This window comes from Myxine glutinosa, chromosome 1, assembly GCF_964187855.1.
Source record: "Myxine glutinosa chromosome 1, kmMyxGlut1.1, whole genome shotgun sequence".
Taxonomy (NCBI): domain Eukaryota; kingdom Metazoa; phylum Chordata; class Myxini; order Myxiniformes; family Myxinidae; genus Myxine; species Myxine glutinosa.
Genome location: NC_136261.1, coordinates 448,280,956 through 448,308,404, shown reverse-complemented (window position 1 = coordinate 448,308,404; position 27,449 = coordinate 448,280,956). Strand labels below are relative to the sequence as shown.

Sequence of the window (27,449 nt, the reverse complement as noted above, 5' to 3'; positions counted from 1 at the left end):
TACAAAACTTCATCCGATCAAGATGGAATTTCTTGAGTGTCATCTTGGGATAACTTGGTGGAGAAAAAAAAACTGATGACGTCATTGGTCACGCGTTTCTGCCGCCATCTTGGAAAAACCGAAAAAAATTTGCACCTCCATGTCTCCGAAAGCGCCGAATAGAAAAAGTTGTGACATGACTCATTGTAAAGAACTCTCCATGGGGAATACCATATGTTAATGATGATGTCATAGGTGCCTCCATTATGACGTCATAATTCGTCAAGTACAAAACTTCATCCAATCAAGATGGAATTTAATGAGCATCATCCAGGGATAAATCGGTGAATAAAAAAATTAATGATGGCGTCATCGGTTACGTCGTTTGGTCCGCATATATGTTTTGACACAAAAGCCTTAAAAACCACTGAAAACATGTCCTGACGAGGGTCAGCAAAACCTGATTGCTCTTTCCGGTTCCACTTTGTTACTCTAGCCGTGCCTCACTCTTGTTCCGTATTACCTGTCCCGCTGCTGTTTGCAGAGTGCGTTTCACGTTTCTCGTGAGTGCGTGTGATGATGTATGCTCATTCCTGATTGTCCCCCGAGCGAGTGCTGAGCGCGCAGAAACGAAGTAAAAAGTACGCAGCGCATGCGGTGCCCCTTTCAAGGAAGCGCGCCGTTTGCGCCGCCCGGGTCGGTCTCGGTCCCGGTGGCGGGAGCGGAGAGAGAACGCATTGTTTACCCGCCCGGCGGCGGAAACGCAGCGTCTCTGCCCTGGTCGGGCTTCCGGAGAGGTGGGGAGCTCGGGGAGAGCGAGACGGGCCAGGCACGGACCAGCACGGCGTGGCACGGCACGGATATCGAAGCTGCGGGTAAGTGCACGGAGGAAGGAGTCTGCCTGCGGAGATCACATCTTCATGTAGTGACCCGATCTCTCGGTAAAGACGTGTTATGGACCGGGTTCTGATAAGGAAACACGTAGTTCCTGGATACATGCTGGGGTCCAAGGTGGACATATACTGGGGTCCAAGGTGGACATATGCTGGGGTCCAAGGTGGACATATGCTGGGGTCCAAGGTGGACATATGCTGGGGTCCAAGGTGGACATATACTGGGGTCCAAGGTGGACATATGCTGGGGTCCAAGGTGGACATATGCTGGGGTCCAAGGTGGACATATACTGGGGTCCAAGGTGGACATATGCTGGGGTCCAAGGTGGACATATGCTGCGGTCCAAGGTGGACATATGCTGCGGTCCAAGGTGGACATGTGCTGGGGTCCAAGGTGGACATATGCTGGGGTCCAAGGTGGACATATGCTGGGGTCCAAGGTGGACATATGCTGGGGTCCAAGGTGGACATATGCTGGGGTCCAAGGTGGACATATACTGGGGTCCAAGGTGGACATATGCTGGGTCCAAGGTGGACATATGCTGGGGTCCAAGGTGGACATATACGGGGGTCCAAGGTGGACATATGCTGGGGTCCAAGGTGGACATATGCTGCGGTCCAAGGTGGACATATGCTGGGGTCCAAGGTGGACATATGCTGGGGTCCAAGGTGGACATATGCTGGGGTCCAAGGTGGACATATGCTGCGGTCCAAGGTGGACATATGCTGGGGTCCAAGGTGGACATATGCTGGGGTCCAAGGTGGACATATGCTGGGGTCCAAGGTGGACATATGCTGCGGTCCAAGGTGAACATATGCTGGGGTCCAAGGTGGACATATGCTGCGGTCCAAGGTGGACATATGCTGGGGTCCAAGGTGGGCATATGCTGGGGTCCAAGGTGGACATATGCTGGGGTCCAAGGTGGACATATGCTGGGGTCCAAGGTGGACATATGCTGGGGTCCAAGGTGGACATATGCTGGGGTCCAAGATGGACATATGCTGGGGTCCAAGGTGGACATATTCTGGGGTCCAGGGTGGACATATGCTGGGATCCAAGGTGGACATATGCTGCGGTCCAGGGTGGACATATGCTGCGGTTCAGGGTGGACATATGCTGGGGTCCAGGGTGGACATATGCTGGGGTCCAAGGTGGACATATGCTGGGGTCCAAGGTGGACATATGCTGGGGTCCAAGGTGGACATATGCTGGGGTCCAAGGTGGACATATGCTGCGGTCCAAGGTGGACATATGCTGGGGTCCAGGGTGGACATATGCTGGGGTCCAAGGTGGACATATGCTGGGGTCCAAGGTGAACATATGCTGGGGTCAAAGGTGGACATATGCTGGGGTCCAAGGTGGACATATGCTGGGGTCCAGGGTGGACATATGCTGGGGTCCAGCATGGACATATGCTGGGATCCAAGGTAGACATATGCTGGGGTCCAGGGTGGACATATGCTGGGGTCCAGGGTGGACATATGCTGGGGTCCAGGGTGGACATATGCTGGGGTCCAGGGTGGACATATGCTGGGGTCCAGGGTGGACATATGCTGGGGTCCAGGGTGGACATATGCTGGGGTACAGGGTGGACATATGCTGGGGTCCAGGATGGACATATGCTGGGTTCCAGGGTGGACATATGCTGGGGTCCAGGGTGGACATGCTGGGGTCCAGGGTAGACATATGCTGGGGTCCAGGGTGGCCATATGCTGGGGTCCGAGGTGGACATATCCTGTGGTCCAGGGTGGACATATGCTGGGGTCCAGGGTGGACATATGCTGGGGTCCAGGGTGGATATGCTGGGTCAAGGCATCCAGGGTCGATCCTACAAGGTCCGGGATGCATCATACAAGCTCTAGGGTGGATACTATAAGCTCCATGGTGGATACGATAAGGTTGAGGGTCGATACTAGAAGGTTCAGGATCGATATTCGCGTTCAGGTTAGCGCCGAAGAGGGAAGATCGGTGGTATTAGTGGTGGTTCTCTGTCTTTCCTTCCGACTTGAAGTTTGAATGTTCATTTCCATATTCATTTTTAATGCTGCAACATAACGGACAAACTTAGTTTAATGTTAAACTCTCAGCCTAGAACCAAACTTAGTTTAATGTTAAACTCCCAGCCTAGAACCAAACTTAGTTTAATGTTAAACTCTCAGCCGAGAACCAAACTTGGTTTAGTGTTAAACTCTCAGCCGAGAACCAAACTTGGTTTAATGTTAAACTCTCAGCCGAGAACCAAACTTAGTTTAATGTTAAACTCTCAGCCTAGAACCAAACTTAGTTTAATGTTAAACTCTCAGCCTAGAACCAATCTTAGTTTAATGTTAAACTCTCAGCCCAGAACCAAACTTGGTTTAGTGTTAAACTCTCAGCCTAGAACTAAACTTGGTTTAATGTTAAACTCCCAGCCTAGAACCAAACTTGGTTTAGTGTTAAACTCCCAGCCTAGAACTAAACTTAGTTTAATGTTAAACTCCCAGCCTAGAACCAATCTTAGTTTAATGTTAAACCCTCAGCCGAGAACCAAACTTGGTTTAATGTTAAATTCTCAGCCGAGAACCAAACTTGGTTTAATGTTAAACTCTCAGCCTAGAACCAAACTTTGTTTAATGTTAAATTCTCAGCCTAGAACCAAACTTGGTTTAATGTTAAACCCTCAGCCGAGAACCAATCTTAGTTTAATGTTAAACTCTCAGCCTAGAACCAAACTTTGTTTAATGTTAAACTCTCAGCCTAGAACCAATCTTAGTTTAATGTTAAACCCTCAGCCGAGAACCAAACTTGGTTTAATGTTAAATTCTCAGCCGAGAACCAAACTTGGTTTAATGTTAAACTCTCAGCCGAGAACCAAACTTGGTTTAATGTTAAACTCTCAGCCTAGAACCAATCTTAGTTTAATGTTAAACTCTCAGCCGAGAACCAAACTTGGTTTAATGTTAAATTCTCAGCCTAGAACCAAACTTAGTTTAATGTTAAACTCTCAGCCCAGAACCAAACTTAGTTTAATGTTAAATTCTCAGCCTAGAACCAATCTTAGTTTAATGTTAAACTCTCAGCCGAGAACCAAACTTGGTTTAATGTTAAATTCTCAGCCTAGAACCAAACTTAGTTTAATGTTAAACTCTCAGCCTAGAACCAATCTTGGTTTAATGTTAAACTCTCAGCCTCGAACCAAACTTGGTTTAATGTTAAACTCTCAGCCTAGAACCAATCTTGGTTTAATGTTAAACTCTCAGCCTAGAACCAATCTTGGTTTAATGTTAAACTCTCAGCCTCGAACCAAACTTGGTTTAATGTTAAACTCTCAGCCTCGAACCAAACTTGGTTTAATGTTAAACTCTCAGCCTAGAACCAATCTTGGTTTAATGTTAAACTCTCAGCCTAGAACCAAACTTGGTTTAGTGTTAAACTCTCAGCCGAGAACCAAACTTGGTTTAATGTTAAACTCTCAGCCTAGAACCAAACTTGGTTTAATGTTAAACTCTCAGCCTCGAACCAAACTTAGTTTAATGTTAAACTCTCAGCCTAGAACCAATCTTGGTTTAATGTTAAACTCTCAGCCTAGAACCAATCTTGGTTTAATGTTAAACTCTCAGCCTCGAACCAAACTTGGTTTAATGTTAAACTCTCAGCCTCGAACCAAACTTAGTTTAATGTTAAACTCTCAGCCTAGAACCAATCTTGGTTTAATGTTAAACTCTCAGCCGAGAACCAAACTTGGTTTAGTGTTAAACTCTCAGCCGAGAACCAATCTTAGTTTAATGTTAAACTCTCAGCCGAGAACCAAACTTGGTTTAATGTTAAACTCTCAGCCGAGAACCAAACTTGGTTTAATGTTAAACTCTCAGCCTCGAACCAAACTTGGTTTAATGTTAAACTCCAGTTTAACTTTGAAAAATCTCAATCTAAAATCAAATGCAGTTTAACGTTTTAACTCTTGATCGAAAACCAAACTTAGTTTAATGTTAAACTCTCGATCTAAAATCAAACATACTGTAATATTTAACTCGAGTATAACTTTAAAAAATTTTTTTTATCTGAAATCAAATGCAGTTTAAAAGTTTAAAACCAATGTCATTGGAAACCTTAAAGAAGCTGATTTAAAGACGACTTTTTGGTTGTCGTTTTGGTGGGTGTTGTTGTGGAGGAGGACGGTGGGTGGTGAAGGAACAATGCACGGAACGTACACTACTGCGTCACAAAGTTCCCTGTACGTCACAGCAAAGCAAATAAAAACAAACCGCGATCTAATACGTTTTTCACCGGATGTGGAAACTTTGTGTGTTCCGAGTGGAACGTCGACGAGGGCATCAGAAAGAGAAGAATTCCAAGGCTTTGCAACGGCTATTGGGATTGTCGTAGTTGGAGGTGAAAATGGCAACTTCAGGCTCGTTCGAGTTTGAACCAAGTGATTCAGAGTAACACTCGAGATGCTCAATTCAAGACATTGAACCCATTTGGGGGGGGTGGGGGAGCGAGGGGTTGGGGGGGGGTGAGGGAACCTTTATCCACAATATCTGATCAAGGCCGAGTGGGGTTAGAGTGGAGGTGTCGGTGAGATGGCCCAGGTGTTCAGAAGGTATTTTCGGTGATTTTAAACTGTTCACTTTTAACAGGTACGAACTTATCAACAAAACGTGTTAATCGTATGATTTATTTAAAATGGGATTCATCTGAAGCTGCACAGCGGGGGAGCTTTCGTGGTGTGTGGAACGTATGTAGTGAGTTTGGAACCTTTTGGGGATGCCCATTTATTACGTACGCAAATGTGTTAGAATTCTGATTTCCAACATTACCTCGCTTCATCCTTCCAGCCTCCCCTCCTGCTCCACCCGCCCTCCTGCTCCACCCGCCCCTCCTGCTCCACCCTCCCCTCCTCCCTCAACCCTCCCCTCTCCTTCCTCCAATGTCCCCTCTCATCCTTCCCTCTCCTCCTTCCAACCTCCCCTCTCCTTCCAACCTCTGCTCTCCTCCCTCCAACCTCCCCTCCCCTCACTCCAACCTCCCTCTCCTCCTCCAACCTCCCCTCTCCTCCCTCCAACCGCCCCTCTCCTCCTTCCAACCTCTGCTCTCCTCCCTCCAACCTCCCATCTCCTCCCTCCAACCTCTCCTCTCCTTTCCTTCCTACAACGTCCCCTCTCCTCCTTCCATCCTCCCCTCTCATCCTTCCATCCTCCCCTCTCATCCTTCCATCCTCCCCTCTCATCCTTCCATCCTCCCCTCTCATCCTTCCATCCTCCCCTCTCATCCTTCCATCCTCCCCTCTCATCCTTCCATCCTCCTCTCATCCTTCCACCCTTCCCTCTCATCCTTCCACCCTCCTCTCTCATCCTTCCATCCTCCCCTCTCATCGTTCCACCCTTCCCTCTCATCCTTCCAACCTTCCCTCTCATCCTTCCATCCTCCCCTCTCATCCTTCCATCCTCCCCTCTCATCTCATCCTTCCACCCTTCCCTCTCATCCTTCCATCCCCCCCTCTCATCCTTCCATCCCCCCCTCTCATCCTTCCATCCTCCCCTCTCATCCTTCCACCCTCCCCTCTCATCCTTCCATCCCCCCCCTCTCATCCTTCCACCCTTCCCTCTCATCCTTCCATCCCCCCCTCTCATCCTTCCATCCTCCCCTCTCATCCTTCCACCCTTCCCTCTCATCCTTCCATCCCCCCCTCTCATCCTTCCACCCTTCCCTCTCATCCTTCCATCCTCCCCTCTCATCCTTCCATCCTCCCCTCTCATCCTTCCATCCTCCCCTCTCATCGTTCCACCCTTCCCTCTCATCCTTCCATCCTCCCCTCTCATCCTTCCATTCTCCCCTCTCATCCTTCCACCCTCCCCTCTCATCCTTCCACCCCCCCCCCCCCCGCCTCCAAGCTGCCCTCTCCTTCCTCCAACCAATCCTCCCCTCCTTCCACCTACCCATCTCCTTTCCTTGTCCCATAAACCTCCCTTCTCTCCGCCATTTCTCCAATCCTGCTCCCTTTTGAAGGCCTAATACAGTAAAACGTTTGAACGGCACTCGATAGAGACCATACCACCGTGAGGCTCAACAGTTTATGTTTTTGTATCCCACCGATAGGCCGGATCTGGATTCGCACCTGAGCCAAAATCCAATCGGCTTGTTCTTGTCGCCAAACCAACTCGTCCACCAAGTTTTGTCATAAGTCTTCCACAACTTTTTCAAATATGATTCTATATGATCTGGTATCTGGATCCGGATCTTCATGAAAATGGAATCGTTTAGTCCTCGTCACACACCAGACCTGTCCACCAAGTTTCGTCCGAATCCGTCCACAACGTGTTGAGATATTGTGTTCACAGAAAGACAGACAAACAGACAGACAAACAGACAGGGGTGAAAACATAACATACCTCCACTTCCGGTGGCACAGGAAATAACGAAACGATTACCTCGCACCTGTTTCCACTTCCTTCGGGAATAATACGAAGTGTAAAGAGTTTTTATCCCGAATCGACACAAATCATGAATGTTATAAAAATATATGTCTGAATATCTTCCTCTGAATTACCTTGATATTGCTTCATGCAAACGTTATCATTCCAATGACTTGCCGGATGTGCCTCCATTAACCCACTAACTGCACTTAATGCAACCTCAGTGCGATGATTCAACCTCAACAATTCAACCTCAACCTCAGTGCGATGATTCAACCTCAACAATTCAACCTCAACCTCAGTGCGATGATTCAACCTCAACAATTCAACCTCAACCTCAGTGCGATGATTCAACCTCAACAATTCAACCTCAACCTCAGTGCGATGATTCAACCTCAACGATTCAACCTCAACCTCAACCTCAACAATTCAACCTCAACCTCAGTGCGATGATTCAACCTCAACAATTCAACCTCAACCTCAGTGCGATGATTCAACCTCAACGATTCAACCTCAACCTCAACAATTCAACCTCAACCTCAGTGCGATGATTCAACCTCAACGATTCAACCTCAACCTCAACCTCAACAATTCAACCTCAACCTCAGTGCGATGATTCCTTTTGCCTTTCACACGTCGTTTGTTACAAAGAGCCTGCACTTCCCTTTGTCCCTCGATGCTTCGGTTTCCTCCCTTTGTCCCTCGATGCTTCGGTTTCCTCTTCTGGGTGCACGGGGATGGCAGGCTGCCACGATGGGGGGGGGGGGGGGGGGGGGTAGAGGGGAGGGTAGAGAGAGAGAGATAGCAGGATTGGGTTGGAGGAGCATAAAGAGGTGGATGGCAGGCTGCCACGATGGGGGGGGGGGGGGGTAGAGGGGAGGGTAGAGAGAGAGATAGCAGGATTGGGTTGGAGGAGGGGAGGAGGAGCATAAAGAGGTGGATGGCAGGCTGCCACGAAGAGAGAGATAGCAGGATTGGGTTGGAGGAGGGGAGGAGGAGCATAAAGAGGTGGATGGCAGGCTGCCACGATGGGGGGGGGGGTAGAGGGGAGGGTAGAGAGAGAGATAGCAGGATTGGGTTGGAGGAGGGGAGGAGGAGCATAAAGAGGTGGATGGCAGGCTGCCACGATGGGGGGGGGGGGGGTAGAGGGGAGGGTAGAGAGAGAGATAGCAGGATTGGGTTGGAGGAGGGGAGGAGGAGCATAAAGAGGGGGATGGCAGGCTGCCACGATGGGGGGGGGGAGGTAGAGGGGAGGGTAGAGAGAGACATAGCAGTATTGGGTTGGAGGAGGGGGAAGAGGAGCATAAAGAGGTGGATGGCAGGCTGCCACAATGGGGGCACAGGGTAGGAGAGAGAGAAGAGAAGAGAAGAGGAGAGAAGAGGAGAGGCGAGGGGAGGGGAGGGGAAGGGAAGGGAAGAGAAGAGAAGAGAAGATAAGATATATATATATATATATATATATATATATATATATATATATCGAGATATAACAGGATTGGGTTGGAGGAGGGGAGGAGGTGTAGAAAGAGGTGGATGTGGCAGGGGGTGGTGTAAGGAAGAAGAAGAAGAAGAAGAGGAGGAGCAGTGGGCAACAGGAGGAGGAGGAGGAGGAGTAGGAGGATGGGTGAGTAACAGAAGAAGGTGGAAGAGGCGGAGAGGAGTGGGTGACCGGAGGAGGAGGGGTGGGTGACTGGAAAAGGAGGAGGAGGAGGAGGAGGGAGAGGAGAGGTGTGTGACAGGAGGAGGAGAGGTGGCTGATAGGTGAGGAAGGAGGATGTTTGAGTTGTTGTGAGTTGATGTGTTTGTGGGTGTTGTTTTAAGTTTATGTTTGTGGGTGTTGTTTTGAGTTGATGTGCTTGTGGGTGTTGTTTTGAGTTGACGTGTTTGTGTGTTGTTTTAAGTTGATGTGTTTGTGGGTGTTGTTTTGAGTTGATGTGTTTGTGGGTGTTGTTTTGAGTTGACGTGTTTGTGTGTTGTTTTAAGTTGATGTGTTTGTGGGTGTTGTTTTGAGTTGATGTGTTTGTGGGTGTTGTTTTGAGTTGATGTGCTAGTGGGTGTTGTTTTGAGTTGATGTGCTAGTGGGTGTTGTTTTGAGTTGACGTGTTTGTGTGTTGTTTTAAGTTGATGTGTTTGTGGGTGTTGTTTTGAGTTGATGTGTTTGTGGGTGTTGTTTTGAGTTGACGTTTTTGTGTGTTGTTTTAAGTTGATGTGTTTGTGGGTGTTGTTTTGAGTTGACGTGTTTGTGTGTTGTTTTAAGTTGATGTGTTTGTGGGTGTTGTTTTGAGTTGATGTGTTTGTGGGTGTTGTTTTGAGTTGATGTGTTTGTGGGTGTTGTTTTGAGTTGATGTGTTTGTGTGTTGTTTTGAGTTGATGTGCTAGTGGGTGTTGTTTTGAGTTGATGTGCTAGTGGGTGTTGTTTTGAGTTGATGTGCTAGTGGGTGTTGTTATGAGTTGATGTGTTAGTGGGTGTTGTTTTGAGTTGATGTGTTAGTGGGTGTTGTTTTGAGTTTATGTGCTAGTGGGTGTTGTTTTGAGTTGATGTGTTAGTGGGTGTTGTTTTGAGTTGATGTGTTGGTGTGTTGTTTTGAGTTGATGTGTTTGGGTGTTGTTTTGAGTTGATGTGTTAGTGGGTGTTGTTTTGAGTTGATGTGTTTGTGTGTTGTTTTAAGTTGATGTGCTAGTGGGTGTTGTTTTGAGTTGATGTGTTAGTGGGTGTTGTTTTGAGTTGATGTGCTAGTGGGTGTTGTTTTGAGTTGATGTGTTAGTGGGTGTTGTTTTGAGTTGATGTGCTAGTGGGTGTTGTTTTGAGTTGATGTGTTAGTGGGTGTTGTTTTGAGTTGATGTACTCATGGGTGTTGTTTTGAGTTGATGTGTTAGTGGGTGTTGTTTTGAGTTGATGTGTTTGTGTGTTGTTTTGAGTTGATGTGTTAGTGTGTTGTTTTGAGTTGATGTGTTTGTGTGTTGTTTTGAGTTGATGTGTTTGTGGCTGTTGTTTTGAGTTGATGTGCTAGTGGGTGTTGTTTTGAGTTTATGTGTGTGTGTGTTGTTTTGAGTTGATGTGTTTGTGTGTTGTTTTAAGTTGATGTGTTAGTGGGTGTTGTTTTGAGTTGATGTGCTAGTGGGTGTTGTTTTGAGTTGATGTGTTTGTGTGTTGTTTTAAGTTGATGTGCTAGTGGGTGTTGTTTTGAGTTTATGTGTTTGTGTATTGTTTTGAGTTGATGTGTTTGTGTGTTGTTTTAAGTTGATGTGTTAGTGGGTGTTGTTTTGAGTTGATGTGTTTGTGTGTTGTTTTGAGTTGATGTGCTCGTGGGTGTTGTTTTGAGTTGATGTGCTAGTGGGTGTTGTTTTGAGTTGATGTGTTTGTGTGTTGTTTTAAGTTGATGTGCTAGTGGGTGTTGTTTTGAGTTGATGTGCTCGTGGGTGTTGTTTTGAGTTGATGTGTTTGTGTGTTGTTTTGAGTTGATGTGCTAGTGGGTGTTGTTTTGAGTTGATGTGCTAGTGGGTGTTGTTTTGAGTTGATGTGTTAGTGGGTGTTGTTTTGAGTTGATGTGTTAGTGGGTGTTGTTTTGAGTTGATGTGTTAGTGGGTGTTGTTTTGAGTTGATGTGCTAGTGGGTGTTGTTTTGAGTTGATGTGCTAGTGGGTGTTGTTTTAAGTTGATGTGCTAGTGGGTGTTGTTTTGAGTTGATGTGTTTGTGTGTTGTTTTGAGTTGGTGTGCTAGTGGATGTTGTTTTAAGTTGATGTGCTAGTGGGTGTTGTTTTGAGTTGATGTGCTAGTGGGTGTTGTTTTGAGTTGATGTGTTAGTGGGTGTTGGTTTGAGTTGATGTGTTAGTGGGTGTTGTTTTGAGTTGATGTGCTAGTGGGTGTTGTTTTGAGTTGATGTGTTAGTGGGTGTTGTTTTGAGTTGATGTGTTTGTGTGTTGTTTTAAGTTGATGTGTTAGTGGGTGTTGTTTTGAGTTGATGTGCTCGTGGGTGTTGTTTTAAGTTGATGTGTTAGTGGGTGTTGTTTTGAGTTGATGTGTTTGTGTGTTGTTTTGAGTTGATGTGCTAGTGGGTGTTGTTTTGAGTTGATGTGCTAGTGGGTGTTGTTTTGAGTTGATGTGTTTGTGTGTTGTTTTAAGTTGATGTGCTAGTGGGTGTTGTTTTGAGTTGATGTGCTCGTGGGTGTTGTTTTGAGTTGATGTGTTTGTGTGTTGTTTTGAGTTGATGTGTTAGTGTGTTGTTTTGAGTTGATGTGTTTGTGTGTTGTTTTGAGTTGATGTGTTTGTGGCTGTTGTTTTGAGTTGATGTGCTAGTGGGTGTTGTTTTGAGTTTATGTGTGTGTGTGTTGTTTTGAGTTGATGTGTTTGTGTGTTGTTTTAAGTTGATGTGTTAGTGGGTGTTGTTTTGAGTTGATGTGCTAGTGGGTGTTGTTTTGAGTTGATGTGTTTGTGTGTTGTTTTAAGTTGATGTGCTAGTGGGTGTTGTTTTGAGTTTATGTGTTTGTGTATTGTTTTGAGTTGATGTGTTTGTGTGTTGTTTTAAGTTGATGTGTTAGTGGGTGTTGTTTTGAGTTGATGTGTTTGTGTGTTGTTTTGAGTTGATGTGCTCGTGGGTGTTGTTTTGAGTTGATGTGCTAGTGGGTGTTGTTTTGAGTTGATGTGTTTGTGTGTTGTTTTAAGTTGATGTGCTAGTGGGTGTTGTTTTGAGTTGATGTGCTCGTGGGTGTTGTTTTGAGTTGATGTGTTTGTGTGTTGTTTTGAGTTGATGTGCTAGTGGGTGTTGTTTTGAGTTGATGTGCTAGTGGGTGTTGTTTTGAGTTGATGTGTTAGTGGGTGTTGTTTTGAGTTGATGTGTTAGTGGGTGTTGTTTTGAGTTGATGTGTTAGTGGGTGTTGTTTTGAGTTGATGTGCTAGTGGGTGTTGTTTTGAGTTGATGTGCTAGTGGGTGTTGTTTTAAGTTGATGTGCTAGTGGGTGTTGTTTTGAGTTGATGTGTTTGTGTGTTGTTTTGAGTTGGTGTGCTAGTGGATGTTGTTTTAAGTTGATGTGCTAGTGGGTGTTGTTTTGAGTTGATGTGCTAGTGGGTGTTGTTTTGAGTTGATGTGTTAGTGGGTGTTGGTTTGAGTTGATGTGTTAGTGGGTGTTGTTTTGAGTTGATGTGCTAGTGGGTGTTGTTTTGAGTTGATGTGTTAGTGGGTGTTGTTTTGAGTTGATGTGTTTGTGTGTTGTTTTAAGTTGATGTGTTAGTGGGTGTTGTTTTGAGTTGATGTGCTCGTGGGTGTTGTTTTAAGTTGATGTGTTAGTGGGTGTTGTTTTGAGTTGATGTGTTTGTGTGTTGTTTTGAGTTGATGTGCTAGTGGGTGTTGTTTTGAGTTGATGTGCTAGTGGGTGTTGTTTTGAGTTGATGTGTTTGTGTGTTGTTTTAAGTTGATGTGCTAGTGGGTGTTGTTTTGAGTTGATGTGCTCGTGGGTGTTGTTTTGAGTTGATGTGTTTGTGTGTTGTTTTGAGTTGATGTGCTAGTGGGTGTTGTTTTGAGTTGATGTGCTAGTGGGTGTTGTTTTGAGTTGATGTGTTAGTGGGTGTTGTTTTGAGTTGATGTGTTAGTGGGTGTTGTTTTGAGTTGATGTGTTAGTGGGTGTTGTTTTGAGTTGATGTGCTAGTGGGTGTTGTTTTGAGTTGATGTGCTAGTGGGTGTTGTTTTAAGTTGATGTGCTAGTGGGTGTTGTTTTGAGTTGATGTGTTTGTGTGTTGTTTTGAGTTGGTGTGCTAGTGGATGTTGTTTTAAGTTGATGTGCTAGTGGGTGTTGTTTTGAGTTGATGTGCTAGTGGGTGTTGTTTTGAGTTGATGTGTTAGTGGGTGTTGGTTTGAGTTGATGTGTTAGTGGGTGTTGTTTTGAGTTGATGTGCTAGTGGGTGTTGTTTTGAGTTGATGTGTTAGTGGGTGTTGTTTTGAGTTGATGTGTTTGTGTGTTGTTTTAAGTTGATGTGTTAGTGGGTGTTGTTTTGAGTTGATGTGCTCGTGGGTGTTGTTTTAAGTTGATGTGTTTGTGTGTTGTTTTGAGTTGATGTGTTTGTGGCTGTTGTTTTGAGTTGATGTGCTAGTGGGTGTTGTTTTGAGTTGATGTGTTTGTGTGTTGTTTTGAGTTGATGTGTTTGTGGCTGTTGTTTTGAGTTGATGTGTTTGTGTGTTGTTTTAAGTTGATGTGTTAGTGTGTTGTTTTGAGTTGATGTGTTTGTGTGTTGTTTTAAGTTGATGTGTTTGTGTGTTGTTTTAAGTTGATGTGTTTGTGTGTTGTTTTAAGTTGATGTGTTGGTGGGTGTTGTTTTGAGTTGATGTGTTTGTGGGTGTTGTTTTGAGTTGATGTGCGAGTGGGTGTTGTTTTGAGTTGATGTGTTTGTGGGTGTTGTTTTGAGTTGATGTGTTAGTGGGTGTTGTTTTGAGTTGATGTGTTTGTGTGTTGTTTTAAGTTGATGTGTTAGTGGGTGTTGTTTTGAGTTGATGTGTTTGTGTGTTGTTTTGAGTTGATGTTTGTGTGTTGTTTTGAGTTGATGTGCTAGTGGGTGTTGTTTTGAGTTGATGTGTTTGTGGGTGTTGTTTTGAGTTGATGTGTTTGTGGGTGTTGTTTTGAGTTGATGTGTTAGTGGGTGTTGTTTTGAGTTGATGTGTTTGTGGGTGTTGTTTTGAGTTGATGTGCTAGTGGGTGTTGTTTTGAGTTGATGTGCTCGTGGGTGTTGTTTTGAGTTGATGTGTTTGTGTGTTGTTTTAAGTTGATGTGCTAGTGGGTGTTGTTTTGAGTTGATGTGCTCGTGGGTGTTGTTTTGAGTTGATGTGTTTGTGTGTTGTTTTGAGTTGATGTGCTAGTGGGTGTTGTTTTGAGTTGATGTGCTAGTGGGTGTTGTTTTGAGTTGATGTGTTAGTGGGTGTTGTTTTGAGTTGATGTGTTAGTGGGTGTTGTTTTGAGTTGATGTGTTAGTGGGTGTTGTTTTGAGTTGATGTGCTAGTGGGTGTTGTTTTGAGTTGATGTGCTAGTGGGTGTTGTTTTAAGTTGATGTGCTAGTGGGTGTTGTTTTGAGTTGATGTGTTTGTGTGTTGTTTTGAGTTGGTGTGCTAGTGGATGTTGTTTTAAGTTGATGTGCTAGTGGGTGTTGTTTTGAGTTGATGTGCTAGTGGGTGTTGTTTTGAGTTGATGTGTTAGTGGGTGTTGGTTTGAGTTGATGTGTTAGTGGGTGTTGTTTTGAGTTGATGTGCTAGTGGGTGTTGTTTTGAGTTGATGTGTTAGTGGGTGTTGTTTTGAGTTGATGTGTTTGTGTGTTGTTTTAAGTTGATGTGTTAGTGGGTGTTGTTTTGAGTTGATGTGCTCGTGGGTGTTGTTTTAAGTTGATGTGTTAGTGGGTGTTGTTTTGAGTTGATGTGTTTGTGTGTTGTTTTGAGTTGATGTGCTAGTGGGTGTTGTTTTGAGTTGATGTGCTAGTGGGTGTTGTTTTGAGTTGATGTGTTTGTGTGTTGTTTTAAGTTGATGTGCTAGTGGGTGTTGTTTTGAGTTGATGTGCTCGTGGGTGTTGTTTTGAGTTGATGTGTTTGTGTGTTGTTTTGAGTTGATGTGCTAGTGGGTGTTGTTTTGAGTTGATGTGCTAGTGGGTGTTGTTTTGAGTTGATGTGTTAGTGGGTGTTGTTTTGAGTTGATGTGTTAGTGGGTGTTGTTTTGAGTTGATGTGTTAGTGGGTGTTGTTTTGAGTTGATGTGCTAGTGGGTGTTGTTTTGAGTTGATGTGCTAGTGGGTGTTGTTTTAAGTTGATGTGCTAGTGGGTGTTGTTTTGAGTTGATGTGTTTGTGTGTTGTTTTGAGTTGGTGTGCTAGTGGATGTTGTTTTAAGTTGATGTGCTAGTGGGTGTTGTTTTGAGTTGATGTGCTAGTGGGTGTTGTTTTGAGTTGATGTGTTAGTGGGTGTTGGTTTGAGTTGATGTGTTAGTGGGTGTTGTTTTGAGTTGATGTGCTAGTGGGTGTTGTTTTGAGTTGATGTGTTAGTGGGTGTTGTTTTGAGTTGATGTGTTTGTGTGTTGTTTTAAGTTGATGTGTTAGTGGGTGTTGTTTTGAGTTGATGTGCTCGTGGGTGTTGTTTTAAGTTGATGTGTTTGTGTGTTGTTTTGAGTTGATGTGTTTGTGGCTGTTGTTTTGAGTTGATGTGCTAGTGGGTGTTGTTTTGAGTTGATGTGTTTGTGTGTTGTTTTGAGTTGATGTGTTTGTGGCTGTTGTTTTGAGTTGATGTGTTTGTGTGTTGTTTTAAGTTGATGTGTTAGTGTGTTGTTTTGAGTTGATGTGTTTGTGTGTTGTTTTAAGTTGATGTGTTTGTGTGTTGTTTTAAGTTGATGTGTTTGTGTGTTGTTTTAAGTTGATGTGTTGGTGGGTGTTGTTTTGAGTTGATGTGTTTGTGGGTGTTGTTTTGAGTTGATGTGCGAGTGGGTGTTGTTTTGAGTTGATGTGTTTGTGGGTGTTGTTTTGAGTTGATGTGTTAGTGGGTGTTGTTTTGAGTTGATGTGTTTGTGTGTTGTTTTAAGTTGATGTGTTAGTGGGTGTTGTTTTGAGTTGATGTGTTTGTGTGTTGTTTTGAGTTGATGTTTGTGTGTTGTTTTGAGTTGATGTGCTAGTGGGTGTTGTTTTGAGTTGATGTGTTTGTGGGTGTTGTTTTGAGTTGATGTGTTTGTGGGTGTTGTTTTGAGTTGATGTGTTAGTGGGTGTTGTTTTGAGTTGATGTGTTTGTGGGTGTTGTTTTGAGTTTATGTGTTTGTGGGTGTTGTTTTGAGTTGATGTGTTAGTGGGTGTTGTTTTGAGTTGATGTGTTAGTGGGTGTTGTTTTGAGTTGATGTGTTTGTGGGTTTTGTTTTGAGTTGATGTGCTATTGGGTGTTGTTTTGAGTTGATGTGTTTGTGGGTGTTGTTTTGAGTTTATGTGTTAGTGGGTGTTGTTTTGAGTTGATGTGTTTGTGTGTTGTTTTGAGTTGAGAATGTTAGTGCGTGTTGTTTCGAGTTTTTTTTTTTTTTTTTTGTATACTGAATCGAGGCTCGTGAAAGAGCTAACATTTATTTCACAAACAAATCAACCAGACAAACAAAATATACAAAAAGAGGGAGCGGAAGACAAGATGGGGAGAGAAGGGGAAGCACACAACCACAACATTTGAGAGCAGGGACATCGGGAGATGTGTGGGAGGGAGAGGGCTTGGGGGGAGGAGGCGTGGGAAGGGGGGGGGGGGAGAAGTATAAAACACAAGGACACCAAGGACTTCCAGCATTGAAGTTGGTATTTCGATAAAGTGGAATTGGGGTGAAATTAGCGGGGGTAGAAAAGATCAAGGTTTTGGATGGGGGAGGATAAGAGATGGTGGTGAACAGCTGTTTTAAAGCCTTGGAGGGTGGAGTGGGATTGAAGAGAGTGAGGGAGTTTGTTCCAGAGGTGGGAGAAAATGGGAATGAAGGAGTGAAGGTGAGCAGAGAGTCTTGATTTTGGCAGTTTAACCATAAGAGGGTTGCAGGCAGATCTTGTGCGACCTGTAGGAATATTTGGGGGACAGAACCCAGAGAGAGCTGGGGGGGGGGGGGCAAGGCCGGAGAGGAGTCGGTAGAAGAGGGAAAGACCACCAACCTGCCTGCGGTGAGTGAGTGAGAGGCCCTCGGAGTTAGCTTCATCGCGGGAGATTCCAATGATTCTGAAAAACGTGTTCGAGTTGACGTGTTCGAGGTGCTTCTGTATGCTTCCACCGACGAAGTCACTGGAGACATTGTTTTTGGGTTGTCCGTGCATCCGTCTGTCCGTCCGTGCATCCGTTCGTACGTGATATCTTGTCGTTGCCGCGATAACTTAAGAACGGCTGAAGGGATCTAAGTCAAACTTGGTACAACTATGTTTGATGATGCAACGATCAACTGTTGAGATTATGGGGTGAAGAGGTCAAAGGTCAGAGGTCTCGTTTGGTAAAACGGTTCTGTTGCTGAGCTAACTTGTGAACCAGTGATGGATTTTGATCCAACCTGGTGTAAGTATAAATTATCATGCAAAGATGAACCGATTAGTTTTTGACTTCAAAGGTCAAATGTCAGAGGTCATGTGAGGTTCAAATGTGATACTTGAAGCTGAAGCTGAAGGGATTTAAATCAAACTCAATACAAGTACCTGAATGTGTAATTATTTAATAATGTAGGTGGAGGCATATGGGTCGACATTGCGACATTGAAGAGTGTCGTTATAGTTTATTATTATTATTATTATTATTCGTCTCCTACAAGCCTGGTGTTTGCTTAACGGTTAAGGTAGCTAACTTGAGATTTTAGGGTCTTGAGTTTGTGCCCCTGTCAAGACCAGGCGATTCGACTCAGTCTGCCATCCGTCAGAGGTCAGTAAAATGAGTACCAGCTGACTCATAATGGGGGGTGGGGGGGATTCATCAGCGGCACAGCTGTGCCCCCAGAAAATGATGCAGCCATAGGCTGTTTACCACCACCCGTCCACCACCACCCGTCCACCACCACCCGTCCACCACCAGTCCTCTACTTGTTTCACTGGAGGGTACTATAGATTTGCTCTCCGTCTGTCCGTCGGTCCGGCCCACCTGTGGTTTTTCCAGACTTTACCCCTTACCCTTTAACATATTCAACTGAAACTTGGTACATGGCTTTATTATGATAAATTACAGGACAAGTTCGACTTTCAGGGTGTTTCATCAATCCTTAAACAAGAATACTCATTTGGGACCGGTAGGGGATAACTACTGCAAAGCAATTCTCACCGTTTGCTTTTTTACGCATGGTCTAGGCTCGTGGAAGAGCAAGGACACAGCACATATCAGGACACAACATGACAAAGGGAACAGCAGGAGAAAAGGGGAAACGTCAGGGCGGAGCGAGAAGGTAGCCGAAGGTGGGCAAACGAGGGTTGTAGGTAACGATGAGGGTTAGGGGAGAACCCAAGGGGAAGACAAGATGGATACATAAGCAAAATTTTGGGAGGGGTTGGGACGAGAGGGTGAAGAAAACATAATGGCTTTGAATGGGGGATGACTTGAGATGGTGTTGAGCAGCCGTCTTGAAGATCAGGAGGGAAGAATGAGATCGAAGAGAATGTGGAAAGTGGTTCCACAGGCGGTGAAAGAGGGGAATGAATGAATGGAGGTTAGCAGTGGTTCTGGATTTAAGCAGTTTCGCTAGGAGGGGCAGACAATTTTCATCCTGCAGCTACCTGGGGGGACAGAGCATGGAGAGGGCAGAGGGTGCAAGAGCAGAAATGAGGTGGAAGAAGACAGGGACACCACGGACCTGTCGGGAATGGCGAAGCAATAGGCCTTTCGACTCAGCTTCTTTGTGAGGCATTCCAATAATAGTGAAGGCCTTGGTTTCCACGGAGTCGAGCGGGTGAGGCAGGAGAGCGGGCCCAGACGATGGAGGTCTTAGATGGAGCAGTTAGCAGTTCCAAGACGATGGAAGTCTTAGATGGAGCAGTTAGCAGTTTCCAGATGATGGAGGTATTGGATGGAGCAGTTAGCAGTTACCAGACAATGGAGGTCTTGGATGGAGCAATTAGCAGTTCCCAGATGATGGAGGTCTTAGATGGAGCAGTTAGCAGTTCCCAGACGATGGAAGTCTTAGATGGAGCAGTTAGCAGTTTCCAGATTATCGAGGTATTGGATGGAGCAGTTAGCAGTTACCAGACAACGGAGGTCTTGGATGGAGCAATTAGCAGTTCCCAGACAATGGAGGTGATGGAGGTGAAAGCCTTGTAGGTGGAGAGGAGCTCAGGTGTGCCAAGGAAGGACTTTGCACGATGGAGGATGCCCATTGGGCACCTGGCTTTGGAGGGCAATTTTGAAATGTGTCGCGCATGAGTGACTGAACCTGTTGGAGATGGTTGACGTGTTCGGGAGTTGGTGCTTGTGATGTTGTGACAAGTCATGAATCCCAGGCTGATATTGGAAAGTGAGCACCATTGACCTGGAAAGTTTTGCTTCCTTTGATAAGCGTTGAGGAAAGATTGGTGTGCTGCTGCAAATCATGGAGTACTTGCTTTGTTTCAGCCTTTTGTTCTCACTTTGAATGTCCTTTTTAGTGACGTCACTGTGACGGTGACACACAAGAAAGGTTCAGTAAGGCAATGAACACTCTCTGAACTGGAAAGTTTTATTTTGATAAATTTCCAAGTAACATTTATTTTAAAAATTCTTGTTTTTAAAGTTGAGATTTGGTCTGAGTGCATTGTGAGCGGTACTGTTGAAAGTCACGTGGTTTGAAATGTTAACTTTAAGTGGTACTGCTGAAAGTCACGTGGTTTGAAATGTTAACTTTAAGTGGTACTGCTGAAAGTCACGTGGTTTGAAATGTTAACTTTAAGTGGTACTGCTGAAAGTCACGTGGTTTGAAATGTTAACTTTAAGTGGTACTGCTGAAAGTCATGTGGTTTGAAATGTTAACTTTAAGTGGTACTGTGAAAGTCACGTGATTTGAAATGTTAACTTTAAGTGGTACTGTTGAAGGTAACTTGGTTTGAAATGTTAACTTTAAGTAGTACTGCTGAAAGTCACGTGGTTTGAAATGTTAACTTTAAGTGGTACTGTTGAAAGTCACGTGGTTTGAAATGTTAACTAAAAGTGGTACTGCTGAAAGTCATGTGGTTTGAAATGTTAACTTTAAGTGGTACTGTGAAAGTCACGTGATTTGAAATGTTAACTTTAAGTGGTACTGTTGAAGGTAACTTGGTTTGAAATGTTAACTTTAAGTAGTACTGCTGAAAGTCACGTGGTTTGAAATGTTAACTCTAAGTGGTACTGTTGAAGGTAACTTGGTTTGAAATGTTAACTTTAAGTAGTACTGCTGAAAGTCACGTGGTTTGAAATGTTAACTTTAAGTGGTACTGTTGAAAGTCATGTGGTTTGAAATGTTAACTTTAAGTGGTACTGTTGAAGGTAACTTGGTTTGAAATGTTAACTTTAAGTGGTACTGTTGAAGGTAACTTGGTTTGAAATGTTAACTTTAAGTGCTACTGTTGAAGGTAACTTGGTTTGAAATGTTAACTTTAAGTGGTACTGTTGAAGGTAACTTGATTTGAAATGTTAACTTTAAGTGGTACTGTGAAAGTCACGTGATTTGAAATGTTAACTTTAAGTGGTACTGCTGAAAGTCATGTGGTTTGAAATGTTAACTTTAAGTGCTACTGTTGAAGGTAACTTGGTTTGAAATGTTAACTTTAAGTGGTACTGTGAAAGTCACGTGATTTGAAATGTTAACTTTAAGTGGTACTGTTGAAAGTCACGTGGTTTGAAATGTTAACTTTAAGTGGTACTGCTGAAAGTCACGTGGTTTGAAACGTTAGCTTTCAGTGGTGCAGTTGAAAGTCACGTGGTTTGAAATGTTAACTTTCAGTGCTACTTTTGAAAGTCACGTGGTTTGAAATGTTAACTTTAAGTAGTACTGCTGAAAGTCACGTGGTTTGAAATGTTAACTTTAAGTGGTACTGTTGAAAGTCATGTGGTTTGAAATGTTAACTTTAAGTGGTACTGTTGAAGGTAACTTGGTTTGAAATGTTAACTTTAAGTAGTACTGCTGAAAGTCACGTGGTTTGAAATGTTAACTTTAAGTAGTACTGCTGAAAGTCACGTGGTTTGAAATGTTAACTTTAAGTGGTACTGTTGAAAGTCATGTGGTTTGAAATGTTAACTTTAAGTAGTACTGTTGAAGGTAACTTGGTTTGAAATGTTAACTTTAAGTGGTACTGCTGAAAGTCACGTGGTTTGAAATGTTAACTTTCAGTGCTACTTTTGAAAGTCACGTGGTTTGAAATGTTAACTTTCAGTGCTACTTTTGAAAGTCACGTGGTTTGAAATGTTAACCTGACCCTGTTCCAGGTGTACCAGATGTCACTTGCTTTGCACGTTTTAACAATTCCACAGAAGATCCTTTGTGGTGGAAACCATGTTCATGGAATCCCTTCCTGAGCCCCCGAACCCCCCGTTCCATGTTCCATGGTCTAGTGCGGTAATGCTGGGGGGGGCTCGTGGGGTGAGAGGGGGTGCAGAGGAGCGGAAGCAGGCTTGGGAGGGATTGAGACAGGGTGGGAGGTTTCCTGTTTCCTGTCCTATTCTCCTGGCCCTGCCCGTTTCCGTCTTCCTTCAAATTGGCTTCTCTCCATTTGCATCCTGTTTCCTCCTCCCCATGCTCCCCTGCCCCCCTTCCCCCCTTCCCCCCAACAACAAGCCTGTGGATTCGCTGAGGCCACTACATTGCGCATTTGGAATATCAGAAGCGATGTCTCTTTGTTCTATATTATCCAATCTTACAAAAAGCTTTGGATCCCGTTGAAACATTCAGGAAAACCAGGAATTTAACATTAGCACCAGTCAGGGGGTTTACGGTATTAGAGGAAACAGACTGGAGGAAGATGGTCCTCAAAGTTTAAAAAAGGAATAATTCTCATGAACCATTTGTATTTCCTAAACTACTTTACACATTATTCAGCAACGAAAAGTAGGAATTCCATTTTATCCACAAGGAAATGGAAGTCAAAACGAGTGTGGAATTCGACATTTATATTTGCTTCCCAAATGGGGAAAGAAATTGGAGGACATTGGAGTTTGCCATTCCTTAAACTGCACAGGACTACAGGACACAAGAAGGTGGAAGACTTGGAGAAGGTGGAAAACTTGAAGAAGGTGGAATACTTGGAGAAGGTGGAATACTTGGAGAAGGTGGAAAACTTGGAGAAGGTGGAAAACTTGGAGTAGGTGGTAGACTTGAAGAAGGTGGAAGGCTTGGAGAAGGTGGAAGACTTGGAGAAGGTGGAAAACTTGGAGAAGGTGGAAAACTTGGAGAAGGTGGAAAACTTGGAGTAGGTGGTAGACTTGAAGAAGGTGGAAGGCTTGGAGAAGGTGGAAGACTTGGAGAAGGTGGAAGACTTGGAGAAGGTGGAAAACTTGGAGAAGGTGGAAAACTTGGAGTAGGTGGTAGACTTGAAGAAGGTGGAAAACTTGAAGAAGGTGGAATACTTGGAGAAGGTGGAAGACTTGGAGAAGGTGGAAAACTTGAAGAAGGTGGAATACTTGGAGAAGGTGGAAGACTTGGAGAAGGTGGAAAACTTGGAGAAGGTGGAAAACTTGGAGAAGGTGGAAGACTTGGAGAAGGTGGAAGACTTGGAGAAGGTGGAAAACTTGGAGAAGGTGGAAGGCCTGGAGAAGGTGGAAGGCTTGGAGAAGGTGGAAGGCTTGGAGAAGGTGGAAGGCTTGGAGAAGGTGGAAGACTTGGAGAAGGTGGAAAACTTGAAGAAGGTGGAATACTTGGAGAAGGTGGAAGACTTGGAGAAGGTGGAAAACTTGGAGAAGGTGGAAGACTTGGAGAAGGTGGAAGACTTGGAGAAGGTGGAAAACTTGGAGAAGGTGGAAGGCCTGGAGAAGGTGGAAGGCTTGGAGAAGGTGGAAGGCTTGGAGAAGGTGGAAGGCTTGGAGAAGGTGGAAGACTTGGAGAAGGTGGAAGATCACATTACCTCAAGTAACTTGTTTAAATGTTGTTGTTAGAACAAGGAAATTTTATGTGGAAAACATCATCGTCCGCAGAACATAGCGGCGGGTTGCATCATCTCCTGGAGTCGTAGCTGTGCCGCTGATGCAGTGCCCCCTATATGGTTACCTCATCTCCTGGAGTCGTAGCTGTGCCGCTGATGCAGTGCCCCCTGTATGGGTTAAATCACCTCCTGGAGTCGTAGCTGTGCTGCTGATGCAGTGCCCCCTATATGGTTACATCATCTCCTGGAGTCGTAACTGTGCCGCTGATGCAGTGCCCCCTGTATGGGTTAAATCATCTCCTGGAGTCGTAGCTGTGCTGCTGATGCAGTGCCCCCTATATGGTTACATCATCTCCTGGAGTCGTAGCTGTGCCGCTGATGCAGTGCCCCCTGTATGGGTTAAATCATCTCCTGGAGTCGTAGCTGTGCTGCTGATGCAGTGCCCCCTGTATGGGTTCAATCATCTCCTGGAGTCGTAGCTGTGCTGCTGATGCAGTGCCCCCTATATGGGTTACATAATCTCCTGGAGTCGTAGCTGTGCTTATGATGCAGTGCCCCCTGTATGGGTTAAATCATCTCCTGGAGTCGTAGCTGTGCTGCTGATGCACTGCCCCCTATATGGGTTACATCATCTCCTGGAGTCGTAGCTGTGCTGCTGATGCAGTGCCCCCTGTATGGGTTACATCATCTGCTGGAGTTGTAGCTGTGCCGCTGATGCAGTGCTGATCTACCCTTGTAGGCCAGGATACGTCTCATGGTGAGGCAGTGACTATCAAGCTGCTTGCTTTCTCAACATGGAAATCGAACCTGAACTCATTTAACCGAAATAAAGGTAAAAAATGTGAATTCATCATAAATTGAACGAGAAAACATAATCGAACAAAGTTTCCCACTGAACTCTCCGACTTATATCCTTCCTCATAGTCTTGGTGGCACCTTGTTCGGTCTGTCTCTGGTACCTGCTCCCCCTCTGAATCATTCACTTCAAATTATATTGTGCATAACTTCACGGATTCACACAAGGATTCACACAAGGAATCACACAACGATTCACAGCAGATTCACACAAGGATTCACACAAGGATTCACACAAGGAATCACACAAGGATTCACACAAGGATTCACACAAGGATTCACACAAGGAATCACACAAGGATTCACACAAGGATTCACACAAGGATTCACACAAGGATTCACACAAGGATTCACACAAGGAATCACACAAGGATTCACACAAGGATTCACACAACGATTCACACAAGGAATCACACAACGATTCACAGCAGATTCACACAAGGATTCACACAAGGAATCACACAAGGATTCACAGCAGATTCACACAAGGATTCACACAAGGATTCACAGCGGATTCACACAACGGTTCACACAAGGATTCACACAATGATTCACACAAGTAATCACACAAGTAATCACACAAGTATTCACACAAGGATTCACAGCAGATTCACACAAGGATTCACACAAGGAATCACACAAGGATTCCCCGCAGATTCACACAAGGATTCACAGCAGATTCACACAAGGATTCACACAAGGAATCACACAAGGATTCACACAAGGAATCACACAAGGATTCACCGCAGATTCACACAAGGATTCACAGCAGATTCACACAAGGATTCACAGCAGATTCACACAAGGATTCACACAAGGAATCACACAAGGATTCACAGCAGATTCACACAAGGATTCACACAAGGATTCACAGCGGATTCACACAAGGATTCACACAACGGTTCACACAAGGATTCACACAATGATTCACACAAGTAATCACACAAGTAATCACACAAGTATTCACACAAGGATTCACAGCAGATTCACACAAGGATTCACGCAAGGATTCACGCAAGGATTCACAGCAGATTCACACAAGGATTCACACAAGGAATCACACAAGGATTCCCCGCAGATTCACACAAGGATTCACAGCAGATTCACACAAGGATTCACACAAGGAATCACACAAGGATTCACACAAGGAATCACACAAGGATTCACCGCAGATTCACACAAGGATTCACCGCAGATTCACACAAGGATTCACAGCAGATTCACAGCAGATTCACAGCAGATTCACACAAGGATTCACACAAGGATTCACACAAGGAATCACACAAGGATTCACCGCAGATTCACACAAGGATTCACAGCAGATTCACACAAGGATTCACAGCAGATTCACACAAGGATTCACAGCAGATTCACACAAGGATTCACACAAGGAATCACACAAGGATTCACCGCAGATTCACACAAGGATTCACAGCAGATTCACACAAGGATTCACACAAGGAATCACACAAGGATTCACACAAGGAATCACACAAGGATTCACCGCAGATTCACACAAGGATTCACACAAGGATTCACACAAGGATTCACACAAGGATTCACACAAGGAATCACACAAGGATTCACACAAGGAAACTAAAATTATATGTTTTATGTGTCGGTTTGACTTTTTTGTGTGATGAATGTTTGCTCTTTCAAGAGCCTCGATCTTGTATCCAAAAAAAAAAAAAAAAAAAATGCAAAGAATTTTTTTTTTCATACCTATCAGATCACACGTTGAACTTATCGAATTATGACGTCATAATGAAAGCACCGATGATATTAGCAATGACGTATCTTATTCCCCATGGAGAGTACTTGACAATGAGCCATGTTAAAAAAAATTCCACTGGGCAGTTTTGAGGATGTAGAGGTGTAACGTTTTTCTAAGATGGCGTCTGTACCACGTCACCTATGACGTCATAATTATGAACAAAAAACATTCTACAGGCAGAGACGCTCCTATGGTAAAATTTCGTGTCAATCAGACCAACGGTTGCCGAGGAAATGAATTTTTAAAATGCACACACGGCACACGTACGCAACCGATAGGCGAAACCTTCTTTTCACTTCGCGAGCGCAGGGCAATGATGAAGTTATGACAAATGGGAATAAAGTTGAAGCATATTGCAACTTGAAGAAACATCCGATGTGTCATATCATCTATATGTATTGCTAAATTGTATTGCAGATCCCAGTGGAGTGACACCCTATCCCTATCCTATGGAGGTGTGAATTCAGGCAGTGCAGAAGGAGGAATGACAGCCTTGCTTACATAAATACACTTTGTTATAAGAATCGTTAGTTTCTTAACTTCTCCAGATTTCACTCCAGATGTCGATACTTATTTAGTCCATGGGATGACATCCTCAAATTGGAATCCAGATTTTGATTATATACTTTAATTAGTCGGTGAGACGTCATCGTCGTTCCAAGGCGAGGCATTTTTGAGCAGGCTGAACAAAATGGCGGCTTAAGAACCCGGCGATGTGACAGAGGGCTGACCAAGATGGTGCACCGCCGCCATTTTGGTGAAGCCTATCTTTTTTGGTGATGAGCACCTAAATGATCTTCAAAAGGAGTGTTTAAACACAACCAAACACCCAGTTTTCATTCATTCACTACCTTGGAGGTCAATAAGTGTGCATGCAAAGTTTAGGGCCACAAGGCTTCATGATTTTTGGAGTTATGGAGGAGACACACACACACTGACGGATACACATTGCCTTTTTATAGCTCACCTGGAATGTAGTTCCGGGGAGCTTATGGGATGGCGCATGGTCAGTCCGTCTGTAAACGCTTGCAAAATTATTCTCCGAAACTGCTGATGGGATTGTGAGCAAACTTGGCTAAGAAGATATTTGGTCTGTTGCAACTCAAGTTTGTTCACGGCATTTACAACATCGGGGTTTAAGGTGGTGTGTGTGGGGTTTGACCCACTAAAATATGTATTTGCTCTCTTCTCCGAAACTACACACACAATTTTGATGAAACTTGACCACAACTTTCATCACCCGTGATGTACCAAAGTTTTTTTCATGGCATTTGGAAAATTGGGGCCTATGTTGGCTTACGGGTGGGGGTGGAAGGGGAGGGGATTGCCCCTCAAAATAGGTATTTTTTTTTTGGTTTGGTTAAAGTCTTAGGATTAATTACCTCCTCCATCAAAGGTGGGTGGGGGTTATGTTTTCACCCCTGTCTGTTTGTCCGTTTGTCTGTCTGTTTGTCCGTTTGTCTGTCTGTTTGTTTGTGAACAAAATATCTCAAAACGTTGTGGACGGATTTGGACGAAACTTGTTGGACAGGTTGGGTGTCTGACGAGGACGAATATATTCGATTTTGGTGAAGATCTAAATATGGATTCGGATATGAGAATTATTTAAATATTTAAGTGATTCTTCACCATTGGGTGATAGGGCCAAAAACTACACATTGTGTGATATCTCAAAAAGTTATGGATGGATTTGGACGAAAATTGGTGGACAGGTTGTGTCTGACAAGGAAGAATCGATTCGATTTTGGTGAAGATCTGAATATGGATTCGGATATGAAAATTATTTAAATATTTAAGTGATTCTTCACCATTGGAAGATAGGGCCAAAAACTATACATTGCGTGATATCTCAAAACGTTATGGATGGATTTGGACGAAAATTGGTGGACAGGTTGTGTCTGACAAGGAAGAATCGATTCGATTTTGGTGAAGATCTGAATATGGATTCGGATATGAAAATTATTTAAATATTTAAGTGATTCTTCACCATTGGAAGATAGGGCCAAAAACTATACATTGCAGGATATCTCAAAA

The 27,449-nt window shown here is 44.2% G+C and overlaps 1 protein-coding gene across 6 annotated transcripts in view; it reads left to right on the top strand.

The window, feature by feature from the left end:
* The first annotated feature begins 664 nt into the window (after positions 1–664).
* Positions 665–27,449, top strand: part of LOC137418670 (ETS domain-containing protein Elk-3) — a 66,715-nt gene continuing 39,930 nt past the window's right edge. For 5 of the 6 annotated variants that reach the window (XM_078770715.1, XM_068104789.2, XM_068104797.2 and 2 more), the window contains exon 1: positions 665–854. The gene's annotated coding sequence lies outside the window, so the exon portion shown is untranslated. Of the gene's footprint in view, positions 855–19,480; positions 19,501–27,449 lie in introns of those variants that run through there. The other variant, XM_068104806.2, reaches the window with a different exon arrangement.